Raw genomic sequence first — 16,099 nt, 5'->3', positions numbered from 1 at the left:
AACTGTCTTCAATTCCACACATCGTATGGGAATGGACCTGGAGACTAGAATACAGTGATTCGAGGGTCAGGTCATATATTTTACCTGCTAGTACTAGTAGTCTTTCATTGAAGTTTTTAAGTAGTTAAGAAAAAAATGCAAATATTTCAAATATAACTTTATGCAAAATTTACCTGAAATAACTGGGTTTGATTTTGAACAGACTATTGAAACTCTGTGTATGTATATCCATGTAAAAGTTTTCCTTTTTGTATTCTATGTATATCTTCTTAAGCTGTATTTTACAAATGATGCTTTGGAAATGGATTTGTACCACTATTAATAGGTTTTTATGTTTTTCTTTCAGATTAAGTCAAGGCCAAGTCGTGTTTCCTTGATCCTCACCCTGTGGAGCTGTAAGATGATTCCTCTCCCAGGAACGAGCATCCAGGTGCTCAGCAGACATGTTTGCCTCTGTCTGTTTGATGGCAGTAAGGTAAGCTCACTGAGTTGAACCATCTCACACAGGATGATGGAGAAGCCCTTGTGTGGTACCACACATTAAATGTGGAGTGCACTGTGTGTGTGAGTGTGTGGTACCGCAGTGGGTTAACCCTGGCTCTTCAGTGTGTGATGTTGGTACACACACAGTTAACCCATCTGGGCCTTAGATTTCTTCACTTATGAGAGGGACTGGTACCTGTCTTCTAGTGTTGTGTACAGTTCAGGTCTAAGTATAGAGCATTGCATTTTTGAAAATGCAATGTATATCCAGCTCCCCAGGCAAGATATGGAGCATCGCCATTTCCCGTGAGGTCTCCTGGAATCCTTTTCTGCTCAACTCTTCCCTGATTCCTAAAAGACCATTTTTTACCTAATACCAAATGATAGTCTGAATGACTTCTAAAAAAATAATGTATCTTTCATGAGATGTAGCTTAAGTGGTGCTTAGGTAGAAATTCGTAGCTTTAATTGCATATACTAGAAAGAGGGAAGGTTTAAAATCAGTGATCTAAGCTGGGAACTTAAGAGACTAGAAATTGAAGAGTGAGTTAAACCTAAGAATGTAGAAAAAAGGAAATAACAAAGAGTAGAAATTAATGAAATAGAAAACAGATGGACAGAAGAGAAAATCAATGGAGATGAAGGTTGATTCTTTGAAGAGGTTAATAAAATTGAAAGATGCCCAGAAAGACTGACTAAAAAGAGTGAAAGAAAGCCGGGCGAGGTGGCACATGCACACCTGTAATCCCAGCAGCTCTGGAGGCTGAGATAGGAGAATCGCAAGTTCAAAGCCAGCCTCAGCAACAGTGAGGTGCTAAACCATACAGTGAGACCCTGTCTCTAAAAAAAAAAAAAAAAAAAAAATAGGGCTGGGGATGTAGCTCAGTGGTTGAGTTCAATCCCTGGTACAAAATAAAAAAAACAAAACAAAAAACAAATTATCAATATCTCCCATTGAAATAGAAACATCATTACTGATCCTGCAGACACTGAGGACAATAAGGGATATTATAAGGAATTGTATGCCAGTAAATCTGACAACATTGATGAAATAGATAATTTTATAAAAAACCATAATTTACTGTAACTGACATAAGAAGAAATAGAAAATTTGAATTTCTGTTTTAAAGAAATTACAACTTCAATTAAAAAAATTCCTACAATGAAAAATCCAAGTCCTTATGGCTTCACTCTAGTGACTTCCCGCAAACATTTAAGGAAGAAATAATACCCATCTTATGCAAACTCTTCCAAAGAATAGGAGAAAACATTCCCTAACGTATTTCCTAAATCTAGGAAAAACATGACACCAAATGATGACATTACAAGACCAGTATCCTTCATGGATATAGAAACTAAAATCCTAAACAACATTCTCAAGTTGGATCTAGCAATTTATAGAAAGGACAGTAGGTCACGACCAGCTGGAATTTCTCCCCATGTTCAGATGTACACACCTGTGCATCCAGCATTGGACATGCGAAATTGTAATGTTATTTCATCATATTAGTAGACAAGAAAAAATCATGTGAACATCTCAATAAACAAAGAAAAAACATTGACAAATTCCAGTGCCCATTCACGAGTTTTAAGAAATCCCCTACAAACTAGGAACAGGTGGGAACTTCCTCAAATTTATAAAGAACAAGAAAAACCTGAATTTCTCTCATTGACAGTGAAATGTAGAATTTTTTTTTTTTAGTCTAAGATTAAGAACAAGTCAAGGATGCTAAGAAATAAAAAGATAACTCAGTTTTTTAAATGAGCAAAAACTTGAACAGGCCCTTCAAAAAAGAAAACATGAGAAACCAATAGGCATATAAAAATATACCTAACATGTAATACATTATTAGGGGAATGTAAGAGTTACAGTGAGAGACCCACTTAGATGCTCCATACAAGAAGCCCACCTTAAATAGAAAAGGTAAGTTAAAGGGAGGAGGGTTCACTATTCAAGATATTAATGTCCGGCTGGGAATGTGGCTCTGTTGTTGAGTGCTTGCCTGGCATTTGCAAGGCCCTGGGTTCAACTCCCAGTGCATTAAAAAAAAAAAATGTCAAACAAAGTAGATACATACCCAGTCACCCCATGTTAGAGCTTCAAAACACATGACCTAAAAATTGATGGAACTGAAAAAAGAAATGGGAAAAGCCACCATTATAATTGGAAACTTCACTACTGTTCTCTTAGGAATATAGAACAAGCAGACAGAAGATGAGAAAGGATATTAGGAATTGATTAACCTATTGACAAACTAGGTAGGATCAGTATTGAGCAGCACTTCACCTCTAAACAGTAAGAAGCATGTTGTAAGTGCATGTGGAATATCCACCAGTCTACACAGGTGGACCTGGGTCAGAAAATAAACCCCAACAAGTCTAAAATAGAGTTGAGAGCCAGGTATCGTATGGCCTTTGAGCACATGAGATTAAGCTAGATATCAGTAACAGAAAGATCCGTGGGCAAAGTCTTCAAATGCTTGGAAATTAACAGATTTCTAAATAATCAATGAGTCAAAGGGAAATTAGAAAATATTTTGTACTAATCACAAAGTGGAAGTGAAACAGACAGTCTGGTAGATGTCAGCTAAAGCCTAGTTAGAGGGGTTCCCAGAGTGGGTGGGAGCCGCAGAAGAGCTCCTCACAGCCTCACCCCCTGAGCTGAGGAGCCCCAGGCCTCCATGGGATGTGCAAGCAGAGGCCCTCTGGGGAGGGGACTCCAGGGGGAGCAGGGTGGCCGCCAGTGTGGAATCCTGACAGGGAGTGTCTGGAAGGCAGGCAGTGTGAGAAGCAGTGCGCGTCTGTCCTAAAAACAGCAGAGGGCACTGAAGGAGGTGACATGATGAGATTCATGTTCTAGAAAGATCTCTGGCTCCTCTCCGAAGAATAAATAGAAAAGGTAAGTTAAAGGGAGGAGAGGGCAGCCAGAGGGGACTCAAGTGGACCACTGGGGGCAGGGCCCTGGCATGGCAGGCAGAGGACAATAGGCATCATCTTGAAGAAGCAAAAATCTGGATCCAGCTTGCTTAGGATTGCCCCTGGCGCTGGCATTTGCACAACATGGGACCTTGACCTTGCTCTCAGGCTCCTCCTCTTGTACCTCCTGGGATCAATGTGAGCAAACTGGGTTATTATAAGTAAAGCATGGAGAACAACACATGGAGCATAATAAGTGCAACCAAAAGAGTGATGACGATTACAGCTTGGGTGGAGATCAGGTCGGGGGAGATGCAGGAGGCGGGAATCAACGGGATTGGTGGTGGGCTGAGTGTGGAGGGTGGAGGGAGAGCAGGTGTGGAGCGGGCAGTAGGTCTCAGACATCCACCCCTGGATAGACCATGGTCACACGCACACAGGTAGGGAGGCCTCGGGGAGGACTGCGTGTGGCGCTGCCCTGGTGGTTTTCTTCCACCTGAACTTGGAGTAAGGGTGACCACAGGGCTACTGTGCACAAAAGCACCACCGCAAACGCGCCAGGAGGTGTCAGCAGTGACCAAGAAGAGAGGACCTGCTGTACTCTCCTGTTCTCACGTGAGAACCGGAAACAAAAACTAGAATTTCACTTTAATAACAGAAAATATGGGATTCATTTTATATCCAGATCCTAGAAGTTCATTTATGAAATTAATTTTTATCAGAGTTCGAAATCGAGAAGTTTTGCATCACATTTAATAGTTAGAAAATTGCATTATTTGCTCTTTGAAGGCTTCTTTAACAAATCTAGCCTATTACAAAGGAAAGCTCTGTTGTCGAGCCTGGGCAGTGCCAATCCAGGACGCCCTCCCAGCACCCACCGTCCTCGCAGGGCGGGTGCACCCACACCTTCAGCGTCGGGGGGAGCCTCAAGCCTCTGGGTCTGCTGCCTGCTTTTCTTTTTTGTTTTATTTTCTAGGGCTGGGAGGGAGCCCGGCTTTGTTCTCTCTCCCTGTTGTCCTCTGTTCTCTTTCCTCCTTCTTGCGTGTGGTTTATTCGTTTCTTAGAACTCCATTCTGAATTATCCGTGGTGTTGAGTGGTCTCTCTGGGTGGCTTCCTGGGTGCTTGCTGTAGGTGTCATTTTATACACCCAGCTAATCACAGTGACCACAGGCAGCGTTCTGGTTGGAGAGAGGCAGAGACTGTCCCTCTCTCTAATTCTCTTTGTCCTCATTCACTCACAACTGACTTGCACATTTCCTCTACATACACTGAAACCACATCATCCAGTCTTACAATTTTTGCTTTAACCATCAACTGAGAAATTAGTAGTATTTAATCAGATCTTTACTGTTCCCATTGATCTCCTTCCTGATGTTCCAAGATTGCTTCTTTAGCTTGTCTCTTCTGTACAGAGAGTGTCCTTTAACCATCCCTTCAGGGTGACAGATTCTCTTAAACTAGCTTTATCTGAGTATCTGTCTCCCTTCCTTCCTAAAGGACCTTTCCACTAGATGTGGGACTCTGGATTGACAGTTCTTTTCATCTACCACTTAAACACCGTGGTGCCACCTCTTCCTGGCCTCTGGTTTCTGCCGAGACACCCACTGCCATCTGAGTCATTCCCCTGGCTTAACCTGGCTGTTTTTCTCTCTTGCTACCTTCAGTGTATTTTTTTTTTTTCCTGTTTACTTTAGAAGTGTGGTGTACCTGGCACAAATCCTTTTGGATCTCCCCTGTTTGGAATTTGCTCAGCTTCTTAAATCTGTCGGTTTCTGTCTTTGGCTGAAATTGGGGATTTTTCAGCCATTATTTCCTACAGTACCTTTTAAACTCCTCTCCTCTGGGACTCTGATGACACAAGTGTTAGATCTTCTGTTTTAGTCCTCTAGGCTTCTGAGGTTTCTACCTAAAGTGTCACTTCCTCTTCTAGTAAGCATATCTCAGATATTGAGTATTCACTTGATGTGGTTTATTACTGTCACAAGGGCACAAATGTGAATCTATTTTATCAGCTCCTTCATTGTTTTATTAATAAGTATTGGGACCATTGTTTTCACTGTTTGAAAAGTTAGATGCATACTATATTGGATGAAGAAAGAAACCCAGATCTTACAGAACTGCATGAAATAAAAAATGGAAGCCCCTCCTCTCCCTCTGCCCTGACCAATATAGCCACTGGTAATTATCTGGGACTAAGAGGGTGATGTTTCAAAGAACTTCCTACAGCCTGATCTGAAATCGGAAAATCTTTCAGGTCCTGAGCAACATTCACACTGTGAGGGCCACGTGGCAACCCAAAAAGCCCAAAACCTGGACCTTTCTCCCCAGGTAAGAAATGTGCTGAGTAGCAGAACAGGAAACACCCTGCTTTCCTCCTAGGCGACCAGCAGTTAAGACCTAAGACGAGGCTGTGGAAGCATCACATTCAGCACAGAGCACATGGAGCCACATGTGAACCCTTAGATTCTTTACTGTTCTAGGAGGACTTTGATTAAAGTTATTTGTGTTTCTGACTCACCAAGGTTATAATTCCAATGAATCATCCTATTCATTGGATTTCAATTTTAGGAAATGCCCATTTGATGAAAAATGCAGACAAGAAGATAAAATTTAGGAAGTGAAGTGTTTTTCAGAAATGGAGTCTTACAACTGCACTAATGACAGTTGTGTTTTCCTCTGATGAAATGAAAGGTGCCGCCTAGGGAACCAGTACACTCTGGACTGTCAGAACTGGGATGAGGTTAAGGTTTCTACCACTGAGTCAGTCTCGCAGGGATGGATGCTAGTGAATCCAAGATGTCTCTCTGTTCTTTTAATAATACAAATTGTCTGTAGTTCACCTACTTCCACCCCCAGGTTTCATTACTTGAGTGTTTACTTCCCTCCCTCAACTAACTCCCTTTGTTACTGCACCCTAATTACCCTTCTCCTAATAAAGATCTTAACACAAATGGGGGTTCCTTGAGAGGGCACTGGCTGTGAGTGAGGCCCGCAGCTTGCTGGGTGCCGCAGGCATCCTTGCTTGACTACAGCACAATGCCTGAAAGTGAGCGTGGCCTCCTGACCTCCTGACCTCCCTGCCTCCAGGGAGACACACCACATATCTTTGGGTCTGTCATTTCACAGTTCTGTGATGCACAGCTGTGTGTCATGCTTTCTCAGGATATAAAGGTGAGCTTTGGGAGGAATAACAAAGTGCTTGTCATCTTCCTGAATGAACTGAGGTATCCGTTACGTGCCCACTTCTTCCTAGTGCATGAGGGTTTACTTGTATGTCAGTGGGGAAGAAACACAGGTGCAAATAATAAGAATGCTCTCTACTTAGGATGCTCTAGCCACGCACAGGCCCTTGGGTCCCTGGTTTATTCAATCCTTAGAGTGGCCCTGTGGGGCGGGCGCTATGGATTACTCTGATCAGGCAGGCTGTGAGGATATGGGTCTCCAAGCGCTTTGGGAAACACAGAGGAGAGGGAAGTTAATTCTAGCCCTTGAGCCTCAGGAGGTTTTGTAAAAGAAAACTAGACCTCAAAGACGGGGTAGGGTTTTATAGGCAAGAAGGGGGGGATGGATGCTGTGTAGGGAGAGGGGTGGGAGGAGCCCAAGGGGAGGGGGCCTGTTCCAGGCAGGCATCAGGAAAGCCCAGCAGACATGTGTGCCCAGCCACTCAATTCTGTTTAAAATGAACAGCGATTGGCATAAAAACCTTACAGCATATGCCAAGTGGGCCTTGAGCACCTTGGGGTGGTTTGCTGCACAGGTTGTATGTTAGCCCTGCTCGGAGAAAAGTAAGTGAAGAGAAAGGTGTTTCCCTCAACAAGGGAGCTGAGTGTGTTTACCAAGTCAGTGGTGTGGATGGGTCAGTCCGTCTGCTCTTAACTTTCCTTAAGAGACCTTTGTGGTAATGCAGAGGCACAAGCCTTGTGCCTTGGACGGGGCAGAACGCCCCTTCCCACTGTGCACTGTGGTCAGTAACCCATGTTTCTTTATCGTTCCAGGTCACTGGCTTCTTGCCATGCTTGCTCCATGGCGACTGTTTTATCAGGTCCAATTCTTCATCTCCAGACCTGGGAATATTATTTGAACTTGGAATTTCTTCGCAATGTATGTCAGACGCAAGATAAATGTCACTTTATAATATACCAGTTAAAAGGGAATTGGCAGGCTGGGTGCCATGGTTCAGGCCTGTGATTTCAGCGACTCAGGAGGCTGAGCAGGAAGATGGCAAGTTCAAAGCCAGCCTCAGCAACTTTGAGAGGACCTAAGCAACTTAGTGAGACCCTGTCTCTAAATAAAAAATTCAAAGGGATGGGGATGTGGCTCAGTGGTGAAGCACCCCTGGGATCAGTTCCCCCCCCCCCAAAAAAAAAGGAGTGCTGGAGTGTGTGTGTCTGTGAGTGAAGTCCTGGAGGGTTTCCCTAGGTGGGATTTTCATCTCTGGTGGAACGAGCTGGCAGTGCTCATGATTCTTATGCAGTGCTGCTTTCTCAGTGGCATTTAAGATGAACAGGACCTGCTTACATGTGTAGCACCAGTGAACGCCAGAGCTCCTAAAGAATGGAAATTCAGAACAGAAGGGGTTTTCAGAAAGTGATCAGAAGCACCATGGCACTTCAACCCCAGGACCCAGTGCACCTGGCCCTGCAGTCAGCAATTCTTATTGAGAGACCTGGCCAAGTGGCGGTTCTGTGCAGGGAACACCAGAAGCATGGTGTCATGTGAACTGCTGGAGCCGAGGCGTGGCCATGCTAGCAGCCCTCCATCTCCCACCCCCTAGCAGCATCTGAATGCAGTATAGGAACCCGGCCCCTCGTAGCCCAGAGCCACCACAGGTACCCTGTGTACTGCATCATCCCGGGTTTCTTTAGGACAAGTAAACCCAGGGGAGTCGCAGATGAGTCAGAGCGAGGAGAGGAGCAGCCCGGAGCCAGGCCCAGTGGCCTCTGGCAGTGGACAGTGGGGCAGACTTCCAGGTGTCAAGGCCTTTGCATGCTGAATCCCCACAGTCCACCGCAGGGAGACAGAGCTTGCTGATTCAGGAGCACCCATGTGCCTCTGGGTGATGCCACAGGAAGTGCTCAGCTCCTGAGGCACCTGTTGGCACATCAACAGTTTCAGGGATTTTCAAGGGAAATTTTGACAAAAGGTGAGCATCACTTAAAGTGCCACCTCTGCTGTACCGTGGGACCCACCACGTTTCATTTGATTTTCTGGGGCAGAACTGCTTAGCCCTAAGCGGGGATACTGGCCTTGTTCCTTTCAGGGGCTTGCATGTGCTTATAATTTTGACTCGTTCAGATGTTGTTTCTCAGACTTGTTTTATTTCCCAGTCAACGGGTGAGAGAGGAGAGTTGAGTTGCGGCTGGGTGTTTCTCAGGCTCTTCGATGCCAGTGGCGTTCCAATACCAGCAAAGTAAGTGCTCTGCGAATTCCTAGCAGTTGTGTGATTTTGTAGAAGTTCTTTTTTTAGGATCAAGGAACTCAGGTTTGTTCTGTTGGCATGTCAACAGCTTTTGGGGCGAGGGCTTTTAATGTTGATTTTAGTGTTGTATAAAGTAGTGTATGAAAGCAACACACACACCCTCCCCCAGAGAGGGAGAAGGACACATAGGACATGTTCTAGAATATGCTTGCACTGTCTGCCTGCTGGGACTGTTCCCTGAAGTACTGGCACATTCCACCATGCTGAAAACAGTGCAAAAGCTAAGTCCAGGGTCCCCAGGTCCTCTGTGAATCTGTGTAGGACATTGAAATTATAGCAGTTTTTTTAATATTTATTTTTTAGTTGTAGTTGGACACAGTACCTTTATTTATTTATTTTTATGTGGTATTGAGGACTGAACCCAGGGCCCCGCACTTGCTAGGCAAGTGCTCTACCTCAGCCCCGGCCCTCCTGTAAGCAAATTTAAACTTTAAAAGCACAGTGCAAGCTAGAAGCAAATATCCTCATGCATACCACAAAGTTGGAATGTTGTTAGCCCTAACGTAAAAAGAGCCCTTGAAAACTAATAAGTAAAAGATCATCTGAATTTGTATTTATTTATTTATTGGTTCCAGTGATTGAACCCAGGGGTGCTTAACCACTGAGCCACATCTCCAGTCCTTTTTATTTTTTATTTTGAGACAGAGTCTCGCTGAGTTAGTTAGGACCTCACTAAGTTACTGAGGCTGTCTTTGACTTGTGATCCATCTGCCTCAGCCTCCCAAGTCACTGGGATCATAGGCATGTGCCTCCTCACCCAGCTCATCTGAATTTTTAAATGGGGAAAATAAAGATCTAAGTCTAGGATATAAACAGGACATTCACAGAGGGCTACAGATGGACAAGCAGTAGGGAGGATGGTGATCAAGATTCTAAATTTGTCATTACGGAAACTCAGGGTGCTGGGTCCCACACTGCCTGTATAACAGGAGGTATGCGCCATAGTGTCCAAATTCCCCCCACCTTTAATCTGGGGAAATAATTCCTACCCCACAAGCTCCTGGTGAGGATTAACTTGGATAACATGCCCTGCACAGCCTCCTTACCACTGAACCCTAGTTTCTAATTTCATCCTAGCCGGAGCAGGAGGGGCGCCCCATTATCAGGAGTGAATACAGAAACTCAAGTTTCTTATGATTCTTTAAAAAATATGTTCAGGGTTTTCACTTATACTTAGAAGAAAAAAATAAGGAAACATCCAAAATTCCACCTTGGCAAAGTGAGGTCCCAGTTATTTCCTAGAAGGTGGAGCTCGGTTGATAGGGAAGCATTCTGATGTGTATTGTGAGTCACAGGGAGTCACAGGGTGGGTGACAGTCAGGGCAGGAGACTTACTGAAGTAGGGGGAAGGACAGAGGAATTTTTCACTTTTTACGTGTCCTGTCTATGCCATTCCAACATTTTTCTTAAATATTTATTTTCTAGTTATCGGTAGACACAATATTTTTATTTTTTATTTTATGTGGTGCTGAGGATCGAACCCAGTGCCTCACGCATGCTACGCAAAGTGTTCTACCTCCAAGCCACAACCCCAGCCCCCATTCCAACATTTTACAACGATCTATGTTACTGTTTTATTTTAAAAATCATATAAATTCATAATGGGTTAATTTCAAATATTGATTCAACACATTTAAAAACAGTAATTACTTGCTATTAACAAGTCATTCAAGTCAAAACATCTTTATTTTTATTTGTTTATTTTTATGTGGTGCTGAGGACCGAACCCAGTGCCTCACGTGTGCAAGGCAAGTGCTCTACCACTGAGCTACAGCCTCAGGCCCATCTTAATAACAGAAATCTTTCTCATTTTCATATAAGTACATTTCCTGTGTTGATGCTTGGGACAGAGTCTCTTTGCTGAGATGACACCCCATGGAAGGGTCAACACTGTCATTCTCATCCATCAATGAGACATAATTAGAATGAATACATTTGTGCTAAAAATGTTTCACTTCTGGTTCAGGTGTCTCCGGAATGCCCGCCATGCGCAGCCATCATAGTATGTTATTCCTTCACAGGACTTACGAGCTCTTCTTGAATGGTGGCACTCCTTATGAAAAAGGTGTTGAAGTGGACCCTTCAGTGTCCAGAAGAGGTACTGCAGTGGTGCGCTGCCTTCTGTCAGCTTTCCGTCACTGTGACAACGTACCTGAGATAATCAACTTCAGAAGAAAGAGGTTTATTTTGCTTCACGGGTTTCCGTCCATGATTGCTTGGCCGTTTCTTTGAGCCTGTGACATCAAGGTGGGAGCACATGGCAGAGGAGGCCTGTTCATCTCATGGTTGCCAGGACTCAGAGGAAGGGTTGGGGTCCAGTATCTTCAACTGACCAGTGTCCTAGCCTCCTCCCATAAGGCCCCATCTCTTAAAGGTCCCACACCTTCTCCCTCAGTGCCACAGGCTGGTGACCAGGCCTTTAATTTGTGGGCCTTTGGGGAACACCTCAGATCCAAACCGTGGCACCTCCTTTTCCTTAAAGATGAAACAAATGGCAGAGGCTTCAGAGAAGGCAGCCGTATTCCAGTAAGCATGACAGTTTCTACTTGGATTCCCATGTTTTAAGATGTGCCATTTGGTGATGTGATCTTAGTCATTTTTATCTCAGTGATTGTTATTTTGGTAGCACATGTAAGACTATAATGTTGAAAATCGTGAGAAATGGGGCCCTGCGTTAGTTCTGTTGCTGAACGCTGAGCTGATGCTGTGGCAGGTACAGAGTGAGTGAAGCCGGCTTCCTCAGAGATGGCCCATTTCAGGGTCAGGGCGTGTAGGCATTGAAATCGTGACATGCATGCCACCTCACCCTCCAGGAAGATGGAGCACCCGTCAGTATGTCTGTTGGCCAGGGGACACCAGGGAAGGGAGTGGAGGGCAGCACAGATGGGCCCTCCCTCGGGAAGCTGTGGGCTGACGGCTGGAGCCCCCTCGCACGCCTCAGCCCTCCCGTCCTTGTGTGGTCCAGGACACCAACCCTGGCTGCTGCCCCAGTGGCAGGCTCTCTCCTCCTTGGAACAGGAAGGAGTTGGGGTTTGGGGTGTAGGTGCTTCTTCCTGGGGCCGCATGTGCCCTTCCCCCTTTCCCTGCGTGCTGCTGCGGCCATCTGCCCTAGTGGCCAGGGGTGCTGTAGGGAGGCCGCAGGTGTCTGTCACCGCCAGGTCTCTTCTGACAGCCGGAGGGATGTGGGCGCCTCCTGCCTGCTATAACCACCAGTTGTGCTGACCTGTCACTTAATAGTCTTAACAAATAGTCTTACCCGTTCCGAGCGCTGACAGCTGTGGGTCTGTTTCTGTTTGACAGCGCAAGGCAGTGTTTTCCAGCAGATGATGACCATGCGGAGGCAGCCTCAACTCCTGGTGAAACTGAGGTCTCTCACCCAAAGGTCATGGAGCATGCTCAGGTGCGTCCCGCTTCCCGGGCAGTGACTGCGGGGCACTCGGCCCCAGGTCGCATCTGCCTTGGGTCCCCCCTGCTTGGCTGTCTCTTGTCATTTACTTTTTACCTAATTAATTATTTTTGCCAAAGAGCAGAAGAGAAATAGAAAAATAATAAAGCTTAGCATCATTTACTCTTCTTTAACACTAAGCTCAAGTGACAGACTTGGTAATAAATCCTTCAGCTACTTTTGAACAAATGAGACTTACCAATGCCTGGGCCTATCTTCAGGGAAATCTTTTTTTACTTGTTCTTTTTGGTTTTATAGGACAGGAGAATGTATTTTGACATATCCTACATACATGGTGTGCGACTTCCCATTCTTGTGGTTGTACATAGTGTGGAGTTCCACTGGTCGTGGGTTCATATGTGAACACAGGAAAGTGACGTCCCACTCATTCTGCTGTCTTTCCTATTTCCAGCCCCTCTCCCTCCCCCTCACACTCTTTGTCTAATCCAATGAACTTTTCTTCTTCCCTCCCCTCCCCTTATTGTGCTTTAGCATCTGCATATCAGAGAGAACATTTGGCCTTTGGTTTTTGGGGACTGACTAGCATATTTCACTTAGCATGATAATCTCCAGTTCCATCCATTTATTGGCAAATGCTATAGTTTCCTTCTTCTTTAGGCTAAGTAATGCTCTCTTGTGTGTATAGATACCACATTTTCTTCATCCATTCATCTGTTGAAGGGCACCTAGGTTGGTTCCGTAGCTTGGCTACTGTGAATTGAGCTGCTATAAACACTGATGTGGCCAAGTTACTACAGTATGAACTTTTTTTTTTTTTTTTAATCTTAGGTTTATTTAGGTTTTACTTGCATGCAGTAAAATTTATGATTTGGGGGTTGCAGTTCCTGGAGTTTTGACAAATGTACCGATCACGTGACAATCACCACAATCCAAAGAATATTCCCTTTGCTCTCAAAGGTTCTTTTGTGTCCCTCTGTTGTCAGCTCCCAGCTCTGGACTTGGGGAAGCACTCCTCAGTTTTTTTCCCCAGCACTTTGGCCTTTCCCAGATGCCATAGGTGGACTCATGTGGCCTGCGGCCTGCAGCCTCTGAGTCTGGCGTCTTGGACCATCATACATCTGAGGCTCGTCCACGCTGTTGCCTTTGTTAGTGATTTGTTCCTGTTCATTCTAAATGGTTACTGCTGCATTTGATGGACATGCCACCATGTGTTTATCATCCTCTAGTTGGTGGTCATTTGGGTTTTTCTAGGTTTGGGTAACTATAAATAAACCTGCTCTAAATATTTGCATACACGTTTCTGCGTGTGTGGATGTGAGGCTACCTACATCTCAAGTAGGACTGCCTAGCAGAGGGTTTGTTGTTACATCTGGTGTTGGTCTGGCTGCTTCCCTGAATGCCTGTGCCATTGACCCTCTCCCCCTCTCTGTGCACGGGTTTCAGTGATTCCGTGTTCTTGGCAGCATGTGGTATGATTTTTCTGTTTAGACCAGTTTAAAAAGTGAACAGCAGTTTCTCACCATGGTTTCATTTGCCTTTTCCTGGGGAGATCCCAGAGCTTCCAGTTCTCACTGGATCCCCTGTAGTCATGTAACCTTCTCTCGGGGTTTCAGTAGCTGCCTCTTTAAAATGGGGATAATAGCAATGTCAATTCCCTCCAGCTGTAATGAGGTTTAATTGAAAGCAAGTATATAAAACACTTAGTCCATATTTATAGTCCCTGGCTATACAGAAACACAGTGGTGTTGGCTATAATTATCTATATCCTAATTATTTTATATCCAAATAAATGTCAGTGCACACCAGGTAGATACATGCTGCCATTTCCTGAAATTTGTTCAAATGAAGAGGACTGAGGAATTTAAAACAGATGTTAACCGATTGGAGGGATGAGAGGGCCTTCCTCCAGGTCACACAGGGGACAGGAGACGGTGAGCCTGATGCAGGTTGGGGAGCAGCAGGGGAAGCAGACTGAGTGGTGGCTTCCGCCCCTGGGTCAGGGCCTTGCTTTAAATATCCCCTGTTCCTTCTCCAGAGCTGACAGGTGCTTGTCATCACACACGGGTGTTGAGTCTTTCAGTAACTGTTAATAACGTGCTCCTGGGGATTAATCTCTCCTTACCTGCCCCGCCTCTTTTTTCTTTTCCTGGATATTCGTGGCCCTTTTTTTGGCAAATCTTTTCTCAGAAAATTGTGTTTTTTTCCCAGTGTGAGGAGAAGCAGCACAGTAGTGGTCTTTGTCAGGGGCCAGCCGGACCCATGGGGCCTAGTTCTCCCTCTTGCTGCTGCTGCCAGCCGCTCCTCCGGGAGCCCAGGGCACCCCCGCTGCCCTGTCAGCACAGCGCTTCCAGCAGTTTCTGTGGCTCCAGATACTAGCTTTTAAGTCCCTTCACCATCTCAAGGTCAGGTTTGACTGTGGTGCAGGGGGTGGATGAAACTAGGAGCACTCTTCTGTGTGTTGGCTTACTAAGAAGGGCCCTGGGTCCTTGTCCCCAACCTCAGGGACTGAGGCTCTCGCTTGAGTGTAGTGCACACGGGCACCCAGACCTTTGATATCAGAGCATGCCTCTCAGGCGCCCTGCTGCTGCCGCCCCTGCCCCTTACCCAGACTTGGGCTGTCCTGGCATTGCCTCTGCACGTGGCGGGATCCTGCCGTGTGCGTCCCTGGTGATGCTAAGGGTGGGTTTGGGCACCCTGCTGTTGTGACCCAGGGACAGGCTGGCTCACCGACAGCAGGCCATGGCAGTGAAACCAGAGGCCCTAGGCCTTTCCAAAGCCGTGGACCATGGGCTGCGGTGTACATAGGTCAAGGTCAGGGGCCAGATGTGAACTTTAGGATGTTGCTGCCCTGCCTGAGCACCTGGAGGGGCAAAGGCAGGACTGACCCAACTGGGCATCCTCGCCACCCATCCTGCTACCTACAGAGAGAAGGGAGCGAGTGTGGCACCTGCAGCCCTCTCCTCTCTTTCCAAGGAGCATCCACCTCCAGCCCCACCTGCCCTGCCTACCAGCTCCACCTTGGCTCAGCCATGTCTCTGCTCCCAGGAGACACGAGGGGTCTTTCCAGGACGCCAGCGAGCACAGAACAGTGGAGCAGCAGCGCCAAGAGCAGGAAGCCCAGTATTTGTCTCAGAGCCCTTTGTCCCCTAGGGCCCTAGCTGCCCCAGCCCACAGCCTTACATGAGTGTAGCCTGTGGGTGTCAAGAGACCTTGAAAATGCGGATGAAGCTGGGCAGACCCCTGCTCCCTGGAGAGAGCTCCAGGGTCCTGCACAGGGGCCCAGCAGACTGTTCAGCGAGCTGGCTGGGCTGGGACAGGCTAGGGGGCGCTGTCATCGTGGCAGGGAGCACACAGGTGTCTCGGGCTCCCCAAGGCTTGGCTTTCTGACTCTGGAGCTGTTTCAGATCTAACTTAGTGCTCTATATTGTTTAGCCTTCTCTCAGGGTTAAATAGGAATTACCTCTCTCGTTCTGGAGCTCTTGTACAAAGGGTTCAATTTGCAGTGATCAGGTTCTCAGCCCCTTAGGGGAGGGGAAGCTCCGAATTTTAACTCTGAGTTCTGAGCACCAAGAAGCGCTGGCCTGTAGAAGGAAGCTACGTGCACGTGTGTGTGGCGGTGCTAGAAATGGACTTCCCTTTGCCTTTTTGATGCATTCTTTTTTCTTTTTTTTATTTTTATTGTTGGTTGTTCAAAACATTACATAGTTCTTGATATATCATATTTCACACTTTGATTCAAGTGGGTTATGAACTCCCATTTTTACCCCGTATACAGATTGCAGAATCACATCAGTTACACTTCCATTGATTTACA

At 45.9% G+C, this 16,099-nt stretch overlaps 1 pseudogene across 1 annotated transcript in view; it reads left to right on the top strand.

Moving 5' to 3' along the window:
• LOC144366292 (mitotic checkpoint serine/threonine-protein kinase BUB1-like) overlaps nt 1-16,099 on the top strand; it is a 65,202-nt pseudogene that overhangs the window by 40,405 nt on the left and 8,698 nt on the right. Inside the window, exons 18-23 of the transcript XR_013425313.1 lie at nt 326-475; nt 5,655-5,728; nt 7,396-7,501; nt 8,728-8,810; nt 10,901-10,977; nt 12,180-12,279. The product of XR_013425313.1 is annotated as a mitotic checkpoint serine/threonine-protein kinase BUB1-like (transcript). The remainder of the gene's footprint in view (nt 1-325; nt 476-5,654; nt 5,729-7,395; nt 7,502-8,727; nt 8,811-10,900; nt 10,978-12,179; nt 12,280-16,099) is intronic.

Source organism: Ictidomys tridecemlineatus, chromosome 8, assembly GCF_052094955.1.
Source record: "Ictidomys tridecemlineatus isolate mIctTri1 chromosome 8, mIctTri1.hap1, whole genome shotgun sequence".
Taxonomy (NCBI): Eukaryota; Metazoa; Chordata; class Mammalia; order Rodentia; family Sciuridae; genus Ictidomys; species Ictidomys tridecemlineatus.
The sequence above is the reverse complement of the archived record's forward strand: the minus strand, read 5'-3'. Positions and strand labels throughout refer to the sequence as shown.